Source organism: Cicer arietinum, chromosome 3 (genome assembly GCF_000331145.2).
Source record: "Cicer arietinum cultivar CDC Frontier isolate Library 1 chromosome 3, Cicar.CDCFrontier_v2.0, whole genome shotgun sequence".
NCBI classification, from domain to species: domain Eukaryota; kingdom Viridiplantae; phylum Streptophyta; class Magnoliopsida; order Fabales; family Fabaceae; genus Cicer; species Cicer arietinum.
The window spans coordinates 30,946,636-30,961,938 of record NC_021162.2 but is presented as its reverse complement, the minus strand read 5'-3'; the positions used below and the strand labels follow the sequence as shown (position 1 = coordinate 30,961,938).

Genomic DNA, 15,303 nt, shown 5'->3' with positions numbered 1-15,303 from the left:
TAGAAACATCAAGATTATGTTGAGAAAGTATATCACATATTTCTTCTTTCAGAGTTAAAGTTGTAGTGTCTTTAACATGTTCCACAAAAAAAAAAATTGCTCTTATATTAAACCAACGTTGTCAACAAATCTTAACATAAGAGACATTTGTTCCTTTTTTGATTCACCGCAAGCTTCATCTACAACGATGCAAAATTTGGAATTACCAATTTCTTCACAAATATGTTTTCTCACACTACTAGAAAGAATATGCAAGAGTTCTTTTGAATTTGATGTGAAGTATACTTGAAATTAGATGAAGCATTTTCCAACACAACTTTTGCAACTTCATCATTGTAAGTTGCCAAGAGTTTTATCAATTGAAGAAAATTGCCTTGATTTCTTGACCCGTTTGTTTTATCAATTGTAGGGTATGCTTATTGGATTAAAATGCTAAATTGAGTATCATTTGTGATAAGTGATTAACCTTTGTGAGATTTTTGAGCCTTATTATGAATGGAATACATTTTTCTATCTTTTTTTTTTTCTTGTGTGTTATCTCACTCATAATTACTAGTTACGCCAGAACTTGACTTGACTCTTGTCTGCATGCATATATTGAAATGATCTAGGCATTTGTTTCTTGATTAAGCTACTAGCCAAATAAGCATACCCTACAATTATCCATTTGTTTAAGCCCCCTTGAGCCTAATTATCTCATTCTTTATTATATAGCTCATTACAAGCCTAAAAGTAAAAAACAATCAATTGACCCAAACTTGGGGGATAAAGGAGTATTTCCTTCAATAAGTGTGGGGGTGCTCAACTTGTTTGTTTAAATTTGAGGGTTATAAAAAAAAAAGAATATATATATATGATGAATAAAATGAGGAAAAATGGTTGTATTGTGAGCAAAGAGAGTGTGAAAATAAAAGTCAATGATATTTTGTTGAGTTACTTAATGTTGTTTTTCTCTATTAATCATTACTCCTTTATCCTCTTTAATTTTCAGCCCTAGTCTCCTTAGAATTATCTCACCCTTACCTTGGCCACGTTACAACCTGAATAAAGACTTTTTTATCATTATGTGCATGTGTTTCAAATATAGATTATAGAGGCTTGTCAAGCCTATGATAATGCTAACTTTCATGATGTGCTTTGAGTGTAAACAGTAGCCCAAACACTTTGAGAGAATTTTATATCAGGGGAAGACTCTATCACTTGGGTCCAAAATGAATTATAATTTTATTATTTGCATTTTGATCCTTTCTCGCTTTGTAAGCCATAACTTGAGCTCTGGATATCCGATTGGCGCATACGAGCATGCGTTGGAAAGCTAAAAAATAGAGCTACAACTTTTGTGATGCAATAAAATCCCAATGCCGAACTTTACTGGGCCTAAATAGCAGATTTCGTAATCTGAAATTTTGTAATAATTTTAAATGGCGGGTCACTAGTTTTTAAACCCTAAAACCTAAAGCCCAATATTGAATACTATATATTGGCAGTTTTGTTTCTATTCACGGCAGGAAATATTAGGATTCATATTGTTACAAGAAATAAACACTTTTTATTTTAATTTCATGGAAGGCTAATTTTATAACATTAATCCACGAGTTCAAAGTTTCATCAACAACTTGAGATTCAGGTTACACTGTCAATTTTGCTTCATGATTCTATCTATGTTTATTTGATTATATTTGATATTTTGATTGCTTAAATTGAATTTCAATAGGATCGATTAAATTCATTTGACAAAATTTAGTTTCGGTTTCTAATTTAATTGACTTATAATAGGATCGATTATAATTTTACGACGCTTGATTATAATTTGACAAAATTTAATAGGATCGATTATAATTTTACGACGCTTGATCGTTAATTGTAATATTTTGATGATTGTGATGCTTAATCTAGTCAAAGAAATTGAATTCACATAGGACTGATTACGCTTGTTTGATCAATTCTATAGTCAAATAAGAATAGAATCACAAATTAGAAATTAAACTCATTGATAGAATCTGTGACAGGTTTGAAACTCGAATAAGTGGATTAATCGTTTTGCTCATCTTTTAAAAGAAAAATCTAAGAAAACCCATTTCTAATTTCAACTTTTAATTCGATTAATATTATTATATCAGAAGTCCTTGCGAAACGACTCGAGTTATTACCACTATTTATATTTTATCAATTGTATTTGACTCGTGTGCGACAACGGATTCCATAAGAACTCCGAAGTTAAGCGTGCTTGGGCGAGAGTAATACTAGAACGGGTGACCTCCTAGGAAGTCCTCGTGTTAAATTTTTTTTTATTTTATTATAGATTTTTTGCCATTTTCCTAGTAAAAATACCAGTTTTCAGGACACTATGTTGGATGTCCTCGAAATTTTGCCAGAAAATCACAAAAAGTTCACTAAACAGTTGACCAAAGAGTGATTTTTGTATTGTTCTTTTTATTTGTTGTTGGAAAAAAATATAAGGTTAGTTTTTTTAAAAAAAAAAATCCATGCTTCAGATGGATTTGAATTAGTCGGGGGTGCCTTTTTTTTGTATTTTCTTTGGAGTAGGACGTATAAACAATTACGACGCATTAATTTATGGGCGCAATCATACCAGCACTAATGCACCAAATCCAGTCAGAACTCCGCAATAAAGCGTGGTTGGACAACATTAGTACTAGGATGGTTGACCTACTAGGAAGTCCTCGTGTTGCACTTTTTTTTTTTATTTGTTTCCGATTTGTTGCCATTTTTCTAGTAAGAAACCCAGTTTTCATGCCATTGTCTCGGATGACCTCGAATGTTTGCCAGAAAATCACCAAAAATTCACGAAACGATTGAACAAAAATCGATGTCTGTGTCGTCCATTTTATTTTTTGTTGGAAATAAATATAAACTTAATTTTTCTTTACAAAAATTGAAATCCATTCTTCGTATGCACTTCAATTAGTCGGGGGTGCCTTTTTTATGGTATTTTCTTTGGTGCAACACGTATATACAATTACGATGCATTAATTTACAAATGCGATCATACCAGCCCTAATGCACCAGATCCCATCAGAACTCTACAGTTAAGCGTGCGTGGGCAAGAGTAGTACTTGGATGAGCGACCTCCTTGGAAGTCCTCATGTTGCACATTTTTTATTTTATTTTTATTTTATTTCAGATCTGTTGCCATTTTCCTATTAAAAAAACCAAATTACATGCCGCTGTCTTGGATGTCCTCGGATTTTTACCAGAAAATCACAAAAAATTCATGGAACAATTGACCATAAAGCTATTTTCGTGTACTTTTTATTTGCTGTTTGAAATAAATATAGGGTTATTTTTTGTTTACAAAAAAAAAATCCATGCATTGGATGAATTTCAATTAGTCGGGGGTGCCTTTTTTTGGGTATTTTCTTTGGTGCAACGCGTATATTAAAATTACGACGCATTAATTTACAGGTGCGATCATACCAGCACTAATGCACCGGATCCCATGAGAACTTTGTAGTTAGTCGTGCTTGGGTGACAGTAGTGCTAAAATGGGTGGCCTCTTGGGAAGTCCTCGTGTTGCACTTATTTTATTTATTTATTTTTGATTTGTTGTCATTTTCCTAGTAAAAAACCAGTTTTCAGTCCACTATCTCGGATCTTCTCGAATTTTTGCAAGAAATCACAAAAAAATTCACTGAACAGTTGACCAAAAAGCAATTTTTGTGTTGTTCTTTTTATTTGTTATTGGAAAATAATATAAGGTTATTTTTTCTTTACAAATAAAAAATCCATGTTTCGGATAGATTTCCATTTGTCGGGGTGTTTTTTTTTCTATTTTCTTTGGTGCAACGTGTATTTACAATTACGACGCATTAATTTACAGGTGGGATCATACCAGCACTAATGGATCGGATCCCATCTGAACTCTATAGTTAAGCGTGCTTGGGTGACAGTAGTACTAAAATGGGTGACCTCTTGGGAAGTCCTCGTATTGCACTTATTTTATTTATTTATTTTTGATTTGTTGTCATTTTCCTAGTAAAAAACAAGTTTTCAGTCCACTGTCTCGGATCTTCTCGAATTTTTGCAAGAAATCACAAAAAAATTCACTGAACAATTAACCAAAAAGCAATTTTTGTGTTGTTCTTTTTATTTGTTGTTGGAAAATAATATAAGGTTATTTTTTCTTTACAAATAAAAAATCCATGTTTCGGATAGATTTCCATTTGTCGGGGTGTTTTTTTTGTTTCTATTTTCTTTGGTGCAACGCGTATTTACAATTACGACGCATTAATTTACAGGTGGGATCATACCATCACTAATGCATCGGATCCCATCAGAACTCTATAGTTAAGCGTGCTTGGGTGAGAGTAGTACTAGGATGAGCGAGCTCTTGCGAAGTCCTCATGTTGTACCTTTTTTATGTTATTTTATTTTATTTTTTTATTTCAGATTTATTGCCATTTTCCTAGTAAAAAAACCAATTTTCAGGCCACTATTTGGGATGTCCTCGAATTTTTTCCAAAAATCACAAAAAAATTCACGGAATAGTTGACCAAAAAGTGATTTTCGTGTCGTTATTTTTATTTGTTGTTGGAAATAAATATTAGGTTATATTTTCTTTATTTGTTGTTTCAAGTGGTCTAATTGTTGGGAACTAGTGTATATAGTTAGAGTAGTCGTGAACATCTAAGAGTGAAATATTTCTATATTGCTATAAACGGATTATTGATTATATATTGATGTAAGTGTCGTTGTTACTACTTGTAAGTTAGAAATAAATTATTGCGAATGTATAATTAAGTAAATTTTTAACTTGAAGTAAATAGTAGGAGTTGTGGCTCCGCCTTCGCAATCCTGAATCACATTAAATATACTTTTAATTATTTATGTTTGAATTTGAATGACTGTAGTTATAGTTACCTTAAGTAGTTGATTATATGTGTAGGAGGGGCTAGCTACCCCGATGACCCATCTTCGATAAAACAGGCAACAATAACATATTGTTATTAATGTTAGAAATACTTGTTAAATCTATTTTTGAAATAGTTAAAAATCATGTTCACCTCTTATACAAATTTGAGTGATTATGAGTCTTATGTGATATGAGTGTTGAATGCCGATAATGGGTTACGTGGCGTGAATAATGGTTGGAGTGAGTTTTGAAACTATGTGAAAATATTTATCCTTATAGTTCTTTAATATAGTTCTTGATTTCGAAGAAATTGTTCATGATACGAATTCTTATGTGTGTCTCTCCATTTGGAATTCTTAAGGGTACGAAATCATTGAAATATTGTTCTATCTTTCTTACTTAAGTGAAATTTGTTGAGAAATAGATAATATTATTTAAATTTTTTGTAGAGAGTAAAACTAGAAAATCATTGTTTGATTAGTTAGTTGAAGTTAACAATCCATTTGGCATATTTTTGCTTCATTGAACTTGAGGTAGTAAGTTTGTAGTTAATAAATCTATAAGTTTTGTTTCCTTCATATATTATAGTGGGTAGTTGTGGTATTTCGTTCATGATTGAAATATTAGTTGCGATTATGTAAATGATTGATTGTGTCATGTTAGTCTATCATGCTAAGGTAATTGATTTTTAACATATGGTGCTTAAATAAGTAGTGAATACCTTAAATATGTTTATAGATTAAGTTTGAATCTTGAGGGTGGTTAGTATGATATCAGTTTGGTTATTATTCACTTCAAATTTCGATGATGAAATTTCTTTAACAAGGGGAGAATTGTAACACCCTAAATTTTACAATGCGTTTGATTGATATTAAGTGTACACGTAGTTATATTTCAATTATTTATAACCATTTTCTAGTTTTAGTTATTTATTTTATAAATAATTATGCTGAGATAATAGTAATATTGTATTTGATTTTCTTGATTTTTATATACTTGTTATGGCATTGTGATTTTATATTTATTTATTTTGGATTAGCAATTAATATAAAGTGTTAATGTTATATTTATTTATTTTTATAAAATTAATCTATATGTTATTAATCTTATCCGGTGCAAATTTCCTAAATAAATCTTTATAAAATTATTATATATGTTATTTTGGGGTTTAGAGTGTCACATAGAGTAGTACTAGGATGGGTGATCTCTTGGGATGTCCTCGTGTTGCACTTTTTTGTTATTTTATTTTTTATTTATTTCAAATTTGTTGTCATTTTCCTAATAAAAAAAAATGAGCTTTCAAGCCACTATCTCGGATGTCGTCTAATTTTTGCCAGAAAAATCACAAAATCTCATGGAACAGTTGACCAAAAAACGATTTTCGTATCGTTCTTTTTATTTGTTGTTGAAAATATTTATCAAGTTACTTTTTCTTTATAAAAAAAATCCATGCTTCGGATGGATTTCAATTTTTCGGGGGTGCATTTTTTTTGTATTTACTTTGATGCAATGCATATATACAATTACGACGCATTAATTTACAGGTGCAGTCATACCAGCACTAATGCATCAGATCCAATTAGAACTCCCAAGTGAAGCGTGCTTGGGTGAGTGTAGTACTAGGATGGGTGACCTCCTAGGAAGTCCTCGTGTTGCACTTTTTTTTTTTTTTTATTTATTATTTGTTTCAGATTTGTTGTCATTTTCCTAGTAAAAACCCAAATTTTCATGCCACTATCTCAGATGACCTTGAATTTTTGCCAGAAAATCATAAATAAAATTCACAAAATAGTTGACCAAAAAGTGATTTTTGTGTCGATCTTTTTATTTGTTGTTTGAAACAAATATAGGGTTATTTTTTTTTTACAAAAAAGGATCCATGCTTCAGATGAATTTCAATTAGTCGGGGGTGCCTTTTTTTTGGTATTTTCTTGGGTGCAACGCATATATACAATTACGACGCATTAATTTACAAGTGCAATCATACAAGCACTAATGCATCGGATCTCATCCGAATCCCGTAGTTAAGCGTGCTTGGGCGAAAATACTATTAGGATGAGTGATCTCTTGGGAAGTCTGCGTGTTGCATCTTTTTTATTTTACTTTTCTATTTATTTCAGGCCACCGTCTCGGATGCCCTTGAATTTTGGCCAGAAAAACACAACACTAATGCACCGAATCCCATTAGAACTCTACACTAATGCACCGAATCCCATCAGAACTCTACACTAATGCACCGAATCCCATCAGAACTCTACAGATAAGCGTGCTTGGGCGAGAGTAATACTAAGATGGGTGAATTCATAGGAAGTCCTCTTGTTGCACGTTTTTTTATTTTATTTTTGTATTTATTTCAGATTTGTTGTCATTTTCCTAGTAAAAAAAGCCAGTTTTCAGGCCACTGTCTCGGATGTCCTCGAATTTTTTCCAGAAAATCACAAAAAATCATGGAACAGTTGACCAAAAAGTGATTCAGTGTCGTTCTTTTTATTTTGTTGTTGGAAATAAATATAAGGTTATTTTTTTCTTTAAAAAAAATGTATGCTTCGGATGGATTTCAATTAGTCGGAGGTGCCCTTTTTTTGGTATTTTCTTTAGTGCAACTCGTATATTAAATTACGACACATTAATTTATAGATGCATCGTATTAGCACTATTGCACCAACACATCAGAACTCCGCAGATAAGCGTGCTTGGGCGAGAGTAATACTAGGATGGGTGACCTCCTGGGAAGTCCTCTTGTTGCACCTTTTTTATTTTATTTTTGTATTTAATTCAGATTTGTTGTAATTTTCCTAGTAAAAAAAACCAGTTATCATGCCACTGTCTCGGATGTCCTCGAATTTTTGCCAGAAAATCACAAAAAATTCATGGAATATTTGATCAAAAAGTGATTTTCGTGTCGTTCTTTTTATTTGTTGTCGGAAATAAATATAAGGTTATTTTTTCTTTACAAAAAAAATCCATGATTCTGATGGATATCAATGAGTCGGGGGTTCCTTTTATTTTGGTATTTTCTTTGGTGCAACGCCTATATACAATTACGACACATTAATTTACAGATGCGATCATACTAGCACTATTGCACCGAGTCCCATCAGAACTTCACATATTAGCGTGTTTGGGCGAGAGTAATACTAGGATGGGTGACCTCCTGGGAAGTCCTCGTGTTGCACTTTTTATATTTTATTTTTGTATTTATTTCAGATTTGTGGCCATTTTTCGAGTAAAAGGAACTAGTTTTCAAGCTACTGTCTCAGAAGTCCTGAAATTTTTGCAAGAAAACCACAAATAATTCATGGAATAGTTGACCCAAAAGCGATTTTCGTGTCGTTCTTTTTATTTGTTGTTGGAAATAAATATAAGGTTATTTTTTCTTTACAAAAAAAAATCCATGCTTCGGATGGATTTAGATTAATCGGGGGTGCCTTGTTTTTTGTATTTTCTTTGGTGCAACGCGTATATACAATTACAATATATTACTTTAAAAATGCTATCATACCAACACTAATGCACCAGATCCCATCAGAACTCCACAATTAAGTGTGTTTGGGCGAGAGTAGTACTATGATGGATGATCTCTTGTAAAGTCCTCGTGTTGCACCTTTTTCACTTTTTTTTTTTTGTTTATTTCAATTTTGTTGCCCTTTTCCTACTAAAAAAACCAATTTTCATGCCACTGTCTCGGATGTCGTTGAATCTTTGTCAGAAAATCCCAAAAAATTCACGGAACAGATGACCAAAAAGCGATTTTTGTGTCGTTCTTTTTATTTGTTGTTGGAAATAAATATAAGGTTATTTTTTCTTTACAAACAAAAATCCATGCTTTGGATGGATTTCAATTAGTTAGGAGTGCCTTTTTTTTCTTCTTTGGTGCAACGCATATATACAATTGCGACGCATTAATTTGCAGCTGCGATCATACCAGCACTAATGCTAAAGCATGCTTTGGCGAGAGTAGTATTAGGATGGGTGTGTTAAGATAAAATCTCAAATTAAAGTTTTGATGAAAACAAACCAAAGTTAATTAAGAATGTTAATTATGATTCTAAAATGTTATGTTAATTTAACTTGTGCTTTTGAGTGAATTAATTCAAAGATTTGAATCAAGCAAAGAAAAGAAAATAGTTAAAAATTGAACTGATAAAGAAACAAGAATATTATGGACAAAACGGAGAATGATCTCCAGGTTCAAGATTGATCGTCACAACCTCTTAACCAATCAATCTCCACTATTTCAATGAAGCTTTTGCCTCTGAATTTTATACTAAGTTCATCAGTACATGGCATAGAACAAGTATGATCCATTTCAGTCTAGGAAGGCTTTCAAATCATTAAGATAAAAGGTCTCAAATCAAGCTAGTAGAAACAGTCTGAATCTTCTTCAACCAAACTGTCAAGAAAGTTTAATCAATCTTGATATGTACAAGACATCAGGAAGATATCTAGAATGACCAAAACTGAATCTCCAGATTGATCATCAATCTCTAGAAAGTTCAATTGACAAAACCAGATTGATAATCAATCTCCGTTTCAGCAGAATTTCAGCATTGATCTCTTTACTTCTGTAGAAGTTTATAATCATTCACCAAACTGTTTTGGACATAATCAAGGCTCCAGATCGAAGCTGTAACATCAATGATTAAATGAGAAGCTTCAAGGATCATTAAACTCAAAGGAAAACCGATCAAAGAAGTCTGTAACAACATCAGTCAAAACAGACTCAAAATGTTCAAATGATGGTATATTTTTAATCATATATATTGGTTTTGGTCCAAACTGATAGAGCACTACCAACAGATCTTTCGACCATTATTAAATGCTCCAAACGCTTATAAAAGAAAGGCTAATGTCCAAGAAAAATGCAGAAGTTGAAGTGCTATCAAAGTCTCATAAATCATTCACATTCACATACTTGAAATTCTCATTTTCATAAAGAAGAATCAGTTTTGAACTTTTATATCACATTGTGTTATTACTACTGAATTCTTTGTAAGGAATCAAATCTCAAACAAGAGTTGAGACATCTCAGATTTTATCAAAACAATCTTATTATTATTGTAAAATTCAAACTATAAGAGTTTAAGTATAGTTTGAATAGATTGTAATGAATCCCATCAAGATCGATAGGTGATTAATTTACTTTCTGGGTGGAAAGAAATATAGCTTGTAACAGATCAAGGTTGATCTAAGCTAGGTGCTGTAAAACCAAGAAGGTTCTTTGTTTTGAACACTTAGTGAAAAATCTCATAGTTGTGAGGACTGGACGTAGCCCGAGTTGGGTGAACCAAAATATATCTTTGTGTGGTATTCCTTCTCTTATCTCTTTATTTATTAAGCTTAATTGATTAACTGAGATAAAACATAAACTGAATTTGTGTTTTTTAAGCTAACCAAGAACGTTCTCCGTTTTCAGTTTTCTTAACCAAGATCATTTTTGAGTTAAATCTTGAGACTTTTTTAGGAATTTTTAAATAGGTACATTTACAATTCAAATCCGCCTTTCTTGTAAATCGACATTGTTACTTCAATTGGCATCAGAGATCGGACTCTAGAAAGATTAAAAACACCTAACAAGTGCTAGAGAAAATATCTAGAAGAAAATATGTTGAAAGCCAAATACATTGTTGAAGGAGGATCTTCAAACAGACCACCATTCTTTGATGGATCTGATTATTATTTCTGGAAAAATAAGATGCAGCTGTTTCTGAAATCTCAAGATACAAGGATATGGCGCATCATTACAAATGGAGATTTCATACCAAGAGTTGATTAAGATGACTCAACCTCTGCTGCGAAGAAAGAAGCAGACTGGACAGCTGATGATAAAACTAAGGTACTCCTAAACTCTAAAGCTCAATTATTCTTATCATGTGCCTTAAGCAGGGAAGAGAGTGAAAGAGTAGACGAATGCACAACTGCAAAAGAAGTATGGAATACACTGCAAACTCATCATGAAGGAACAAGCCATGTCAAAGAAACAAGGATATACATTGGCATAAGGAAATTCAAATTGTTCGAAATGCAAAAAGGAGAAACTTTTGATGAAATGTACTCAAGGTTCACAACAATAGTAAATGAAATGTGTTCTCTTGGAAAAGCTTACACAATTCAAGAAAGAGTAAGAAAAATCATGAGGTGTCTTCCAATCATATGGAGACCAAAGGTAACAACTATAAGCCAAGCCAAGAATCTTGAATCACTTCCCCTGGAAGAACTAATTGGAACCTTAAGAGCACATGAAGTATTGCTACAAGAAGACAAACCAATCAAGAAGGGAAAGGCAATAGCACTAAAAGCATCTCAAGAAAACATCATAGTACAAATAGAAGAAGAACCAGAAGAAACTGAACAAGAAGATGCTGAAGAAATTGCTCTTCTCACTAGAAGAATACAGAGAATGATGAGAAGAAGAGATCAAATCAAAAAGGGATTTCAAAACAAAAATCCCAAAATAGAAGTGGACAAAAGCCAAGTCACATGCTTTGGATGTAATAAATTAGGACATTACAAAGCATAATGTCCCTTAAACAAGAATCCACCAAAGCGATTTCCTTTCAAAAAGAAATCAATGATGGCAACATGGGATGATTAAGAAGAATTAGAAACTGAAGAAGGTGAGGAAGCTAACATATGCTTGATGGAAAAACAGAAGAAGACGAGGTAATAAATCCTGAACGTTGTTATTTATGTGAAAAAATGGGAAAAGAATTAAATAACTTGTTAAATGATTCAAATCTTCTTATTAAAAAATGTAGCTCCTTGAAAAAACAATTTCATAAAGAAAAAGAAGAAAAATAAAAGAGTCAAGCTAGGAATAATATTCTCAAAAATATCATTCAAGAATTAACAGAAACACATAAACAAAATTTGGAAAATCGAGAAGGTCAAGAACGTTCTGCAAAGAAAACGAAGAACGTTCTCCTTATAACTAAAAATGAACTTCTTAAAACTAATTTGTTAAATTTCATTAAAGCCACTGAAACTTTCCAGAAAAATCATGGGATCCCAAATAGGAATCTTTGATAAAGCTGATCTTGGTTTTAATCAAACTCAAAAAACAAAAATGTATGAAAACTTTTTTGTCTCACAAAGAAAGGAAGAAAAATGTAAAACTAGATGCTCATACTGTAAAAAACTTGGACATCTAGAACTTGCTTGCTATTTTAGAAAAAAGAGATGAAAAGATTGAAAGCAAAAAGTTTATTAAAAGAGAATATCGTTCTGCTAAACCAGCGCTGAAAAATCTTCAAAAAAGAGAACATTCTTCATGCTGCTCTCAAAACGAAGAACGTTCCAAAACGAAAGCTGAACTTTCTCCAGAAAATCTGGAAAAAGGAGAACGATTTGGAACTACTTCAAAATCAAGTTTAAATTTTTTTGAAACCCAGATTATAAAATCAATTCCAAGATCAACAATTAAATGTTCACATTGTCTCAAAACCGGTCATGAAAAAATGATGTGCTATCTTAAGAAGAAAGAAATCGTCAAAACTAACTCTCAAGGACCCAAAACAAAGTGGGTACCTAAGGCTGAGATAACATCTTATGCATGTCGGATTTCCAAATATAAAGAGAAGGCCTTGGTTCTTGGACAGTGGATGTTCAAGACACATGAGAGGAGATAAAAATTGCTTTATGACATTCATCAAGAAGGATGGATGATCGGTTACTTTTGGAAACAACAACCAAACTCAGATTAAAGGTAAATGAACTATTGGTATGACAAACTCTACTCAAATAATTGATGTTCAATATGTTGAAGGTTTAAAACACAATGGATGTGAAGTTATTTTCAAACCAAAGGTATGGGAAATCAGAAAACCTGAAACTGGAGAAACTTTGTTTTCTGGAAATAGAAAGAAAAATTTATGTTTTATATCTTGAAGAACTACCTGATGAATCCTGTTTTATGTCAATCAATAAAGATAAATGGATATGACATAAAAGAGCTGGACATATTAGTATGAAAACAATTTCAAAAATCTCAAAGTTAGATCTTGTTAGAGGATTACCCAAACTCAATTTTGATAAAGATAAAATATGTGAAGCATGTGCAAAAGGAAGGCAAGTCAAGGGTAGTTTTCATTCAAAAGATTTTGTAACCACAAACATAACTCTTGAACTACTTCACATAGATCTTTTTGGGCCAATCAAAACAAGTTTAGGAGGAATGAAATATGATATTTTTTTATTGTTGACGATTTCTCAAGATTCACTCGGGTGTTATTTTTAAAACAAAAAGACGATGCATTTGACGCATTTAAAATATTTTGCAAAAAAGTACAAAATGAAAAAGAATCCAACATCATTTCTGTAAGAAGTGATCATGGAGGAGAATTCATAAATGCTTCTTTTAAAACCTTCTTTGATGAACTTGGTATTTCTCATAATCTATCATGTACAAGAACTCCACAACAAAATGGAGTTGTTGAACGGAAAAATAGAACATTACAAGAAATGGCAAGAACAATCTTGGAAGAGTCTAATGTTGAAAGGTATTTTTGGGTTGAAGCCGTAAACACGTCCTGTTATATCTTAAACCGTGTATCCATAAGAAAAATCATCAACAAAACCCCATATGATATCTGGAAAAATAGAAAACCAAACATTTCTTACTTTCATATTTTTGGTTGTTATTGTTATATTTTGAACAACAAAGATATCATTGGAAAATTTGATGCAAAATCTAATAAAGCAATTTTTCTTGGTTACTCAACTTATTCTAAAGGATATAGAGTATTTAATCTAAGAACTAATGTTGTAGAAATTAGTATGCACATATTATTTGATGAGTTTGATGACTTGGATATAAGTAAAAAGGATGAGAAAAAAAGAAACTCAAACTGATTTACAGCAGCAAGACAGTCTGTAGAAAACAAAGTTTGATAAACAATCTCTGTTTCATTCTCCACCAAAGCGCTGCAGAACAATTGAAGATCATCCTCAAACACAAATCGTTGGAGACACGACTGATGGGATTCGAACCAGAAAATCATTCAAGAATGATGAAAACAACATGGCAATGATATCCCAAATTAAACCAAAATCAATTAAGGAAGCCATAATTGATCAATCTTGGGTAGAGGCCATGAAGGAAGAACAGATGCAGTTCAAGAAAAATGAAGTTTGGACACTGATACCTGATCCACTAGATCAAACAATCATTAGTACACGATGGGTTTTCAAAAATAAACTAGATGAAGAAGGTAAGGTTATCAGGAACAAAGCAAGATTAGTTTCTCAAGGATACATCAACAAGAAGGCATAGATTACGATGAAATCGTTGCTCCGGTTGCAAGGTTAGAAGCTATTTGTATACTCCTTGCATATGCATCCCATAAGCTTATTAAATTGATTCAAATGGATGTTAAAAGTGCATTTTTAAATGGATTCTTAAATGAACAAGTTTATGTGAAACAACCTCCAGAATTTGAAAATCAATCAAAACCAAATCATGTTTTCAAACTTACCAAAGCTTTATATTGTTTAAAACAAGCACCAAGAGCTTGGTATGAACGATTAAGTTCATTCTTAATCAAAAATGGATTTTCAAGAGGAAAAGTTGACACCACATTATTTAAGAAAACAGAGAAGAATGATTTACTTATTGTTCAAGTATTTGTTGATTATATCATTTTCATATCAACTAATGAAAAAATGTGTGAAGGATTTTCAAAACTTATGCAAAGTGAATTTGAAATGAGCATGATCGGAGAATTAAGGTATTTTATTGGATTACAAATTAAACACTATGAAAACGGTATTCCCGCCCCCAAAAGAGTACTAACACAAGTATTCCCGCCCCCAAATTATCTCCTCCTTCCCAAGGTTCAAAATTATCATTGCCTCTTTCTCTTCAAATCAAAAATTCGGAGTGACATCCAAACCACTCCATCTTCTTTTTCCTCAAAAACAGCAACAGTGTTCTCAACTTCTCATCTTTCTCCTAAAATCTCTCTCAAAAACTCTTCCCTAACCACAACAATGGCGCGCACAAAGCAATTTGCAAGAAAGAATGCCTACCCTTGCTCACCATCCTCATAATCTCCTTCATCTGACTCAATACAATGCTCACCATCTCCACCACCACGACCAACTCCTCCATATATATCCTCTGATACCACTTTTTCTGACTACCTCTCATATTCCACAAGACACAACCTTAACCATATCAATCCCAATCCTTTGTCCACTGTTCTTCCACCGCTCTACACATGTCCCCCTCCTAATCTCGCTCAAGTTCCTCCTCATCTATGAAAACTTACGATACCAAATAGACGTTCTATGAGAGTACAATATGGCATTGGAACCTCAATGGCCTCCACCGTAAAACCATTCTACTTCATCATCTTCAATTCTGAGACTGGTGACTCATGTGATACTCCCCTTCACACAACCACTACAGAGAAAGCAAAAACCCAACCCAT

General features: G+C 32.4%; 8 pseudogenes; all 8 read left to right on the top strand.

Moving 5' to 3' along the window:
* The first annotated feature begins 2,999 nt into the window (after positions 1–2,999).
* On the top strand, positions 3,000–3,118 carry LOC113784821 (5S ribosomal RNA; annotated as a pseudogene).
* Positions 3,119–3,424: 306 nt separating this feature from the next.
* On the top strand, positions 3,425–3,543 carry LOC113784827 (5S ribosomal RNA; annotated as a pseudogene).
* Positions 3,544–3,839: 296 nt separating this feature from the next.
* LOC113784819 (5S ribosomal RNA) lies at positions 3,840–3,958 on the top strand (annotated as a pseudogene).
* Positions 3,959–4,257: 299 nt separating this feature from the next.
* Positions 4,258–4,376, top strand: LOC113784820 (5S ribosomal RNA; annotated as a pseudogene).
* Positions 4,377–6,415: 2,039 nt separating this feature from the next.
* On the top strand, positions 6,416–6,534 carry LOC113784816 (5S ribosomal RNA; annotated as a pseudogene).
* Positions 6,535–6,846: 312 nt separating this feature from the next.
* Positions 6,847–6,965, top strand: LOC113784824 (5S ribosomal RNA; annotated as a pseudogene).
* Positions 6,966–7,933: 968 nt separating this feature from the next.
* LOC113784822 (5S ribosomal RNA) lies at positions 7,934–8,052 on the top strand (annotated as a pseudogene).
* A 309-nt stretch (positions 8,053–8,361) lies between these two features.
* On the top strand, positions 8,362–8,480 carry LOC113784823 (5S ribosomal RNA; annotated as a pseudogene).
* Positions 8,481–15,303: the final 6,823 nt, after the last annotated feature.